The sequence below is a fragment of the Sander vitreus genome, chromosome 11, assembly GCF_031162955.1.
Source record: "Sander vitreus isolate 19-12246 chromosome 11, sanVit1, whole genome shotgun sequence".
In the NCBI taxonomy this organism is placed as follows: domain Eukaryota; kingdom Metazoa; phylum Chordata; class Actinopteri; order Perciformes; family Percidae; genus Sander; species Sander vitreus.
In genome coordinates this window covers 21,746,137-21,756,910 of record NC_135865.1, presented here as the reverse complement: position 1 = coordinate 21,756,910, position 10,774 = coordinate 21,746,137, and the positions used below count along the sequence as shown (strand labels likewise).

The following is a 10,774-nucleotide window of genomic DNA, read 5'->3' as shown; positions in this document are numbered from 1 at the left end:
GTTTTCCCTTGGCAGCTCATCCTCCTCACCCACAAATATTTCTTATGGGGTCCCACAGGGCTCAGTTTTAGGTCCACTTCTCTTCTGTCTCTACATGCTCCCATTGGGAAGAATCATCCAAACCCATAACATCTCTTTTCATTTCTACACAGACGATACGCAGATCTACATACCTCTCAATTCCCATAATCAGGTCATCGACATAACCCGACTTCAGAACTGTCTCCAAGACATCAAAGACTGGCTGGCGCATAATTTCCTACAGCTAAATGAGGACAAAACAGAAATACTGCTCTTTGGACCCCTACACCTTACCACTGCAACTGCCCGGAACCTTAGTCACCTTTCCGCCTACATAAGACCACATGCCAAGAACCTGGGTGTTATATTAGATGGTGATCTCAGTTTTAACAAGCAGGTAAATTCCGTTGTCAGGTCCAGTTTCTTCCAACTCAGAACCATCTCCAAAATTAGACATTTCCTATCACCCTCTGAGCTAGAAAGAATCATTCATGCATTAATATCATCCAGGCTGGACTACTGTAATTCCCTCTATCTCGGCATTTTCCAGGCTACCATTTCCCGGTTACAACTAGTCCAAAACGCAGTGGCCCAGTTAATAACAAGGACAAAGAAACGAGACCACATTACCACTGTCCTTGCATCCTTACACTGGCTCCCCGTTCACTTCAGGGTAAACTTTAAAACCCTCTTAATTGTCTATAAATCACTCAATGATCTTGCCCCTGCTTATATATCAGAATACTTCACCCCCTACAGCTCCACCAGACCCCTCAGATCACCTACCGTGGCATGTTGACTGTGCCCCGATAATGGGGAAAAAAAGGGCCAGTGATAGGACCTTTTCTGTAGCGGCTCCTCGGCTCTGGAATAGCCTGCCAGAGGGCATTAGACAGGCTGAGTCTGTTGATATTTTTAAGACGCAGCTTAAGACACACTTTTATTCTCTGGCTTGTAATTTTTAATTGTGATTAAACAGTGTTCTTTCCTTCTTTTTTATGTACAGTATGTACGTGTGTATAATGTAATCTGTTTATGTGATTTCATGAGATACAACTTGTTTCTTAACTGTTTCTACTTGAATAGTTTCATATTTCCACTTTATCTATGTATACATGTGTGCTTTATGCTGGTATATGTTTTTTTTGTCTTTGAGAAGCACTTTGGTGCAAACTTGTTTGCTTTTAAAGTGCTATATAAATGAAATAAACTTAAACTTAAACATCTAAAATGTTAAAGTGCCCCCGGAGGAACACCTTTTGTCAATCAACAACAAACAACAACATGAACACGAATGGGCCAATAGCTGCATGTGATTTAAAAAATCAGTTGTCTATTGGCAGTTGTTGCTGCCCGTTATTGCTCTAACTTCATCTACGGTGTCACAGGCCAGTGGGCTTTGTAATGGGAGAGACTGATGGCCCATCTCCATCCAACAAATCATTCCTGCCCACAGAGCAGCGTCTGCAGGAACAAGGGTAGGTGCAGGAAGAGGGGAAAATGGTTATCCTGTGCCTGTAGATATCAACCAAATAGAAAAAGGTGTTTACCCCTAAGGGCAGTGATGATGATAATAATGTGCATTTGTGTGTATCTCTCTGTGTGTGTGTGTGTGTATGTGTATGGGTATGAATTGTCAGCGGTGATAAATCTGTGTGTGCAATCATTTTTGCATTTCTGTATGCGTTTGTGTGAAAGTGGATGTTTCTGGCAGTCAAACAGGTCCTCAGGCCAGGCAGATGAGTCATGAGGAACACATAAGGGAAATGTTGAAAAGGAGCAAGTAGAAAGCTACTGTAGGCATAGAGCGAGAAAAGCTAAAAGCATAGCTACCTTGCCTTCATCTACAGTCTGTTTACATAATGCATGCAGACAAACCGACATTTGAATCCTTTGCACATTGAGCTCTGAGACCTCTCACTCTGTCCTTTGACATTTTCTCTTCCTCTCTTTCAAATTCTGCCAAAGAGGAGCGAGCTTGTAGCTTTGTGGGTGCTCAGACTGTAGCGGACATATGTGCTCTACAGGCACAGTAATGCTTTTTACTCTCTGTTGACTTTTGGTTCTTAATGTAACGAAAAGTATGATAACATTTCAATTGTGATGTTTCTTTGTACCTGAAGGTCATGTTTTACGGTTTGTTAAAAACAAATAAATGACCTACAGTATAAGCAGGCACCCCAAGTACAGATACCTGAAGTCACATACTATATAGGTAATGACATTGTGGTCTATTTTAAGATCAGAGCTTGGTTGATAAATTGGCCGGGCAAGTATTGGCTGATATTAGTTACTGCAGATACTGCAGATATCAGCATGTGTCGAATGATGAATAGCACAAAAATGCCACATGTATTTGAGTTAATTATATTTTACAAACTGTAAAAAAGGAACTTGTCTGCCCACCAGAAATTTCTGACAAGTTTATTATTCATCAGACAAGTAAACCCACATACTACATATCATGATTCCTAAAAGAGCAACTTCTTGTTGTTGCTGACTTTGAGTGGTGTACTTCCTCACCTTGCTGCAGAGATGTACAAGTGTTTTCCAGGGTATGGTCAGTACACCATAACATTACTATTGGGTGTGATTACACTAAAATTTAAAGGACCACTTATTACCTTATGGTATCCCTCATAGTCTGTAGTGCTTTATGTGGACCTTGATGATTAAAAATCAACTTTAATGTGAAACAACTTTCATAAAATCAGTAAATGTTTGTGTTATGTGTTAATGTTTAAGAATTGATATTGGTCTACGTGTCATTATGCTCCTTGGAATTTGTCATGGTTTTGTGATCGGATGCATTGTTTTCTGTTCATGTGTGTACCCAGTAGCCTCTCACCCTTGTCATTTTAGACCCACAATGGCCATCAGAAAGAATTTCCTCTGCACATGTGAAATTTGTTGTAAATCTTTGATCCCCAGATTATCTTACCGATAAGGTTCAGTTAAAAGCTTCAGAAATGATAAAGTGGACTACAGTGCTTCATAGGTTGTGCCATCTAACTATACTGCCATCTAGTGCAAGGCCTACTCATGCAACATTTGAATTATGATTTTTTTTTATGCTCAATGATTTATGGCTGGAGCAGAAAAATGTGTGTGTGTGTGTGTTCATAATTGCGTGCCTCTTTGTGTCGTAGAGGTATATGTGGGCATCGGTTATTGAATGATGGATGATGACAGATGACTCCTCTCTCAGATATCCAATATATTATGAGTTTAACAAACATTGTTGTAAGTGAAGGCTCACTACCAGATGAGCATCTTTAAAGAAACACTGTGGGGAGTTCCACAGGCCACAGACAGATGGTGTGATGTGGCACAAAGGTAATGAGAGTGCTGTCCCCAGTGTGTCAGCCTTGTCAAAGCTGGCGTGGAGAGAAGCATGGTAGTGACAGTGTGTGGTTGTCAGTTAAGTTGCGTCTATCCTCCCGTTCCGTGATTTTGTGATTTGTCAGTTGAACAGAGTATGATCTGGCATTGACTGAGAGATCAAACAGGAGGAGAGGGAGAGGGAGATGGAGTGAGCGAGAAAGAAAGATGGAGGAAGAGATAAACACATGGGGAGGGGAGGGAAAGAAAGGAGAACAGCAGGAGAGGGAAGATGGATGTTTGCTTTGGGTATAAATGGTTTACGATGACTACTCACTGTTCCACAGCTGTGACAGGAACATACAGTGTCACCGTGGTAACAGTGACACAATAAGGTCTCTTCTCTCCAAATCACAACTGATTCTTTTCAATATCAATATGTGCATGTTTGTACATGTGGGGTGGCGTGTTAAGTACACATGCATTCTGTCTGCTCTGTGCTACAGCCACAGTATTTCAGAAGGAACTCAGCATTGAATATACATTTAGCTAAGGATAATTTAGTTTGATCAAATGCGTTATGGAGTGATTGTCTTATGGCTTCGCACCAATGATTTCTTTATTTATGAGTTAAACTAAAAGCCTGTCCTCCATTTACATGATTTAATGGACCAAGGACTTATTTGGGGATTTACTGAAAGAGAAAAAAAGCGAAGACAGAGGGAGCAGAGAACAGAAGAGCGTACCCTTTGAGAATCCCAATACAATGTGTTCTTATCTTTTGAATGTCACCTTCAATTTTCTATTGGAAGACAGTCCAGGCACTGTGCCATGTCTCTGCCATGTTCTTAAACTAGCATGCTAGCACACACACACACACACACACACACACACACACACACGCAAACAGTCACAACATACCTGTGTGTAATTTTGAAAAAGAAAAATGATCACATAATTTTGTTCAGTTGGAATATATGGAATGGACCTTAAATATATGAAATTAACTTTGAATATATGGAATGAACTTTAAATATATGGAATGAAACTTGATGAAATGAAAGTAGGAATAGGAATCACAGTAGAAATATATGGAATGAAACTTGAAAATATTGAATGAAACTTGAGAATATTAACACAATAATCTAAAAAACACATCTTTAAGTCACACCATAGTGATAAAATTACTGTTTTTGTCAATGGAGTCCGGTTTTTAGTGAAACAGTAAATACATTTCTTCATCAGTAGAACAGTAATGAATATGGTTACCAGTTTTATTTTGCCTTGTACATGCATTTGCCAGGGTGTTAATTATCTTTTCATTGCTTTGATTGCTTTGGATTGCTGATACTAGTTTTCATGCTAACTGGTTTATAGTGTCACACTTGGTGCAGCAACATCCGTACGGATTCATCATCACATCGATAACACAAGATGGTGCCAGCCCCTTGATGACATCAGATTTCATTCAATATTCTCAAGTTTCATTCCATATTTTTCGAGTGTCATCCCTTATATTCAAACTTTAATTCTGTATATTCCGACTTTCATTCGATATTTTCAGTTTTATTATTTATATTTCGACTGTCATTCGATGTACTCATACTTCACATTCACCTTTTCAGCAGCTGCCGTTGTCGGAAAAACACAGACGATGCGTTCAATGAAACTGGTAATTTACGTCCTCGTGGTGCATTCAAAGTTGTTGTTAAATGCCCTTTTCCCATCTGGTGGTTGTTTTTGTCATTCAACAGCTATTTACTAGTGAAATAAGTTATTGTTATAGTGATTACATTATTATTAAACATTTAATTTTGATGATATGGCCTTAGCAATAAACAAGCCATTCTTTAATGTCGCTGTAACTGTTTAGTACCCTTCTTTATTTTTTACTTTCTTAAAAAGTATTGATTCAGGCACCGTTAAGGCACCGGTACCGTTTTAAAAGTACCGCTTTAGCACCGGTATCCAAACCAAACAATACCCAACCCTAATATTGACTCTAGATTCAAATGTGTGACTAGATTAAATATATAATAAACAAATACAAATCTTAAAATGAAGTTCATAAAGTAATTTTCTTTGCATTCATTTGATTCCCAATCAAGATACACTGGTAAGAATTGCTTTCCATTGTTAATATGTACTTAAAAACAGTTCTGAAATGCAAAATAATAGAATTTTAATCATGTGATAAAACATGCGATTAATCGCGATTAAGAAAATGTAATTGTTTGACAGCCCCAATATATACACATTTAATATTCCAAACGGCATGCCATAATCTATATATTTATATTTATATATATGTATATACTGTATATATTACAGTGTATATACAGTATATATGGTATTAATGGAATCCGCAGTTATTTTGGGTGTCGGAGGTTTACAGGCTGTGTGGCTTTACAGCAGCTCCACAGCATGGCTCATTAACCAGCTAATGAGAGGAGAGGGTGACCCTGCTAACTCGCTCTCAGCTCTTCCACCCCTGGGTATTATAGCTGGACTGGCCCAAGGCCGGGAGAACCCAACCAAAACTGCAAGGGAATTGAAGTGCAAATAGGTTAGTATGTACGACAGGGACCACACACACACAAACACACGTTTTGAGATTGTCACGTATATATTTGGTATATAGATCATGGATATGATTTTCAAGGGAACACAGGTTAATAGAAGGACAGAGAAAGACAGATACAGTACATTCAAACACACTTTTTTCTTCTGGTGTGGCGATAAGTACCTACCATTCTAAATAATGAATTATACAGAAGTTAAAGGACAATTCTGGCGCAAAATGAACCTAGGGGTTAATAACAGATGTGTACCCACTCGATCGTTCTCTTGGACATGTTTTCATGCTAATCAAATGTGTTTGTAGCTTGAAAGAAACTAGCGCGGACCGCCGATTAGCTTACAACGCTAGTATTCGGGGCACAGGGAAAGTAAAAACAAATTACTAAAAAGGCTCAAAATATCACCAAACTTCAACGGTAGCATAATGAGGGTCCCTAAATGTTAACCGAAGCATTGAGAACTTTGTAAGTGTACAGACAGTTTATTGAAAAGATAGATTATAAAGACACTCACGTTCATGTTTACATGCGGCCGCCATCATGACTTACACCTGGCGATGCAAACTAAAATCAAAAGCAATTTGCTCAATATATCTGAAATAATCGCGCCGATGTAAAACATAACTTGTCTAGTGTACTTACTTGGTGGATAACTGTCCATCTGGTCCCTCCGGTCTGGGTCGCCGTCTCCAATTTATTTTCGGGACATGGAAAAAAGTCAGTACAAAGTACAGCCCTGTTTATCACAGAGGGGAAATCTTCAGACTGTATTAAACACTGCGTCTCTTGGGTGTCGCGACGCAACAGGTTCCACTCCGTGCAACACAGACACTCCTGTTCGGTGGCCATAGCTTCACAATGTCCACAGGTACACCACCAGTTTTCCGAAGTACGAGGCTGTGTTGTGGCATTGACTACTGGTAGCTCTCTCTCTCTCTCTCCTCTCTCTCTCTCTCGTAGCCCTTTCATGGAGCTCCCGCAGCTCTTCGTTCAATAAACTTACAATGTTCTCAATGCTTCGGTTAACATTTAGGGACCCTGATTGTGCTACCGTTGAAGTTTGGTGATATTTTGAGCCTTTTTAGAGCGATCGAGTGGGTACACATCTGTTATTAACCCCTAGGTTCGTTTTGCGCCGGAATTGTCCTTTAAGGCTGTGTTGTATTGATACTGAAATATGCAGTCTATGATCACACATACACACATTCTCACACATAAACAGCTGTTGTCTGGTGTTTTTGCTGAATGGCAGGCTCTGATGTCTGAATGGTAAAATGCAGATGACTATGTGCATCCTCCCACAGGCACTCAGCGAGTGTGTGTGGGCAGCAGTTTTGCAGGCGGCTGTTCATCAGTTCCCCATTGTTCCGTTGGCTAGTCTCGAAGATAGCCGTACTCCTAACCGTGTGTTTGCATGTGTCTGAGGTACTTTCATAGGACTTCAGAGGAGTTCAGAGGAATGACAGTGGGAAAACGAGTATTCACAGGCCAATTAGATCTAGTGTTTGCTTACTTGCAGGGCAGCTTAAAAAAAGAAGAATTTTAAGGTTGGATATATCGAACAGATGAGGATCCAACCTCCAGATGGGTTAGTCATTCACCTAATTTTCACGTTTTTCCACTACATGGTACCTGCTCGACTCAGCTCGGCTCGGCTCGACTCGGCCCGACTCGGCCGCGGTGCCCCTTTCTCCTTTTTCCATTGCAGATTTAGTACCGCCTCATGCGTGAGGCCGCAGGAAACTGTCGCGACCTAACGCGACACACACACAGAACATTGAAGGTGTGTTGTTTTTGATTCTCGGCATGTGGCTGTTGCCACAGCCAGAAGACACATTTTGTTTCAAAAGAAGCTAGAGGCAGCAAAAAAAACATCACTGGCTAACCTATTTAAAAATGGCGGGTTTGTTCAGCAACCCCTCGTCTGTCGCTAGCAATGATGACACAGTGATTAGTGACGATTCGCTCCGACCAATCAGTAGTCTGCAGGTTTTCACGTCACCTTTTGTTATCGCCTCAGCTCGCTTGGAACCTCGACGGAGGTTGTACTAAAAAAAGTACCAGGTACTGTAATGACAGCTTGAGTATCTTGTATGTTATTATACTTATTATTATATGGAGGTATTAATACTGAGCGCAATAGTAAGTAGTGTAATTATGCAGGGTTTTATGTCTTTGTCTCTTTCCGCTTGTTTTAAATGCTTTTCCTCCCATCTCGTATTCCCTCCACACTGTATGAGACTCTCCAGCTGCTTGTCTGAGGCCATTTTGATCCTGACTATTTTATCTTCTACCCATGCTCTCACTGAACTATGGCTATGACTGAATTTGCTCTAATTCCAATGATCAGCATTTTTTTCCTTTCCCAGTGTTGGTCAGGAATGCTGTGGAAATCCCGGATGGAAAGCTCCCTAGCTCAGCCGAGCCTGAAATTGGCTTGAATGGAGGGAGAAGCAGTGGCAGGTCACCTGAATAGGTCTCAAGGCAAATCACATTAGTCTCGGCTCCATTGTTACACCACCATACACTAAATCTCATCTATGGCAAGCGAAGCAGTAGTTTTGGTTTATCAACCATTCACCGTGACATAAAGAAAAACACAGAGGCATTTTTTTTATACACGCACATACACACACACACAGACATGCACACACTTGGGAATAGTGCTTATCCTTAAACACTTTAACCTGGAATTACTCATTTTTTGGCCACATAATTGATATGTTAGAAAAGTTGCCTAATCACAATCTAGCAGATACAGAGCAACATTAGCATTCATTTGGAGCCTTGTTTGTGTCCCCCTGGCTCGTGTGAGTCCCATGTACTCTGTGATACCTTTCACATACTACGGCTACAAGTCGTGATCCATTGGTGCTACAAAAATAATGATTATAGCCAATTTCTGTACATTGACAGAAATAAATATGCTAGGTGCATTTAAATGCACAAATGTCTATCCTATGGTCTGTCCATTTAACTATAATGCATGATATTGTCATGTGTGCACTTTTACAACAGAAAGTAATTCCTCTTCTATGAAACAGCAACACCTAAAAACAATAATCAGTAGAGAATTTGTAGAGATTTGTTTTCTGGTAAATGCTCTGTTCCTGTGCTCTTGCATGTCCATGTGTGCTTTATTCATCCTATGTATTGACCAGAGTGAAGGCCCAATGTGTTAGCACGTACAGTAAAAAGTGATCTATGACAACTTACTAGTGCACCTTATCACCAGGTGAATCTTTTACAGAACAGCCTTAAACAGCGTTAATAATTAAGGAAAATATATATTTGATACTGTAGCAGACAAACACTTATTCTTACATTGGCTTCCTCAACATGTTCGGTATAAGGTGTCATTGCACTTCCCACCAAAAAATAAATTAAATGGTCCATGGTACAGTGGATTCCGATTTGTTTTTCCAGGGCAAATTGAAATTAAATTCAGTGCATCCTTTGCTTATTTATTTCCACAGTTGGTGGGTCCCCAGATGCAGCATATAAATAAACAGAAATTGAGTTACATGAATAAGTGTGCATTACTCACACTACACTAGTCTGTTTATTAGAAAATATTTCAATAGCAATTCTCTTTGAATGTTTAGTCTGTTCCTCTCCCCACAGCTCTGTCTTTCAGATCAGATCAGTGAGGGAAGGAGGCAATGAACAGAATCTGAAGTTGAAACTAAGATTCTGAGACTTGGGCAGTCTTGTATAAAGAGATGTGGATAGTTGCTCACTGTGATTCACATTCATCTGAGAGGTGGAGATGAACGCAGAGAGCAACAAAGGACAATACATGGCACAGAAAGTTTTGCTGTAATGGGATACTGCTGCAGATAAGGGTGTAGAGCCTCGACTAAACTGTACATCTCGCTGAGTTGGCCCAATTGATTAGGACCTTTGGGAACAGCATGGTCCATATTAAATCTGCACTGTGTGTGTGTGTGTTGTGTGTTGTGTGCGCGTGCTTGCTTGCTTGTGAAATGTTGTTTGTGTGTTCTGCTTGCTGGGAATTCAGCAACCAAATGTACAGGTACTATTTGAGATGACTGCAGCACTTTCTGCAAGTTTCACCCAGACAACTGCAGCACTAGAAAGAAGCTCACTGTTTTGCTTAACATATTTTTATTTTCAATCCCTTACTACTGAAGCAGATGTAGCATAAGATTGTATTTTGTTTATTGCTTTAAGCCATATTAAATCCACAATCCACTTGTCTATTTGTAATCATCCCTTAGGCTTTGTCTCATACTTATTTTTCTGTTCTATTTCCTTTTGTCCACTTCTCTCTTTTACTTATTTTCGTCTCTAATGCTCGGTCTCCCTCTTTCTCTGCCTCTTTCTATCCTGTGTCTATGTTGAGAGACATAATATAGACAGAAAGCATAGGCAAGCAAATGCTGGTACATCATTTTGTCTTCACAGTATGCCACTCCCTGCTCACCCACTCAGGGTATTAAAGAAGCTTCAACATTTTAGTCTGCTAGAAAAAGAAAATGGATGGACATATTTCCATTCTCTCCTTTGTCAGGTCTCTCCTTCCCCCGGCTGTTATCCTTCAAATACAAGGGGCTGTTCCAGTCACTCGGGCACTCACAGTCAGACAGAAATACCAATACGCACGGACATTGTGGAGGGACTTCTGCATTGGTAGACAGACAAACAAACGGCATGACTGACAAAGAAAAATTCACCAAGCCCAGTCGATAAGTTTCACAGCGGTGTCCTGCTCTGAATGATAAGCTGCTATTTACTACTGCTCCAAATGCAGTTTACTTCCAAGCCGAATCTGCAATGCATCAGAGGTTATCTCCAGGCACCCAGACAGAGAATACCTGAAGGGGATTTCA

At 40.2% G+C, this 10,774-nt stretch overlaps 1 protein-coding gene across 1 annotated transcript in view; it reads left to right on the top strand.

Moving 5' to 3' along the window:
* nalcn (sodium leak channel, non-selective) overlaps positions 1-10,774 on the top strand; it is a 71,762-nt gene that overhangs the window by 43,640 nt on the left and 17,348 nt on the right. The gene's annotated exons all lie outside the window — the stretch shown is intronic.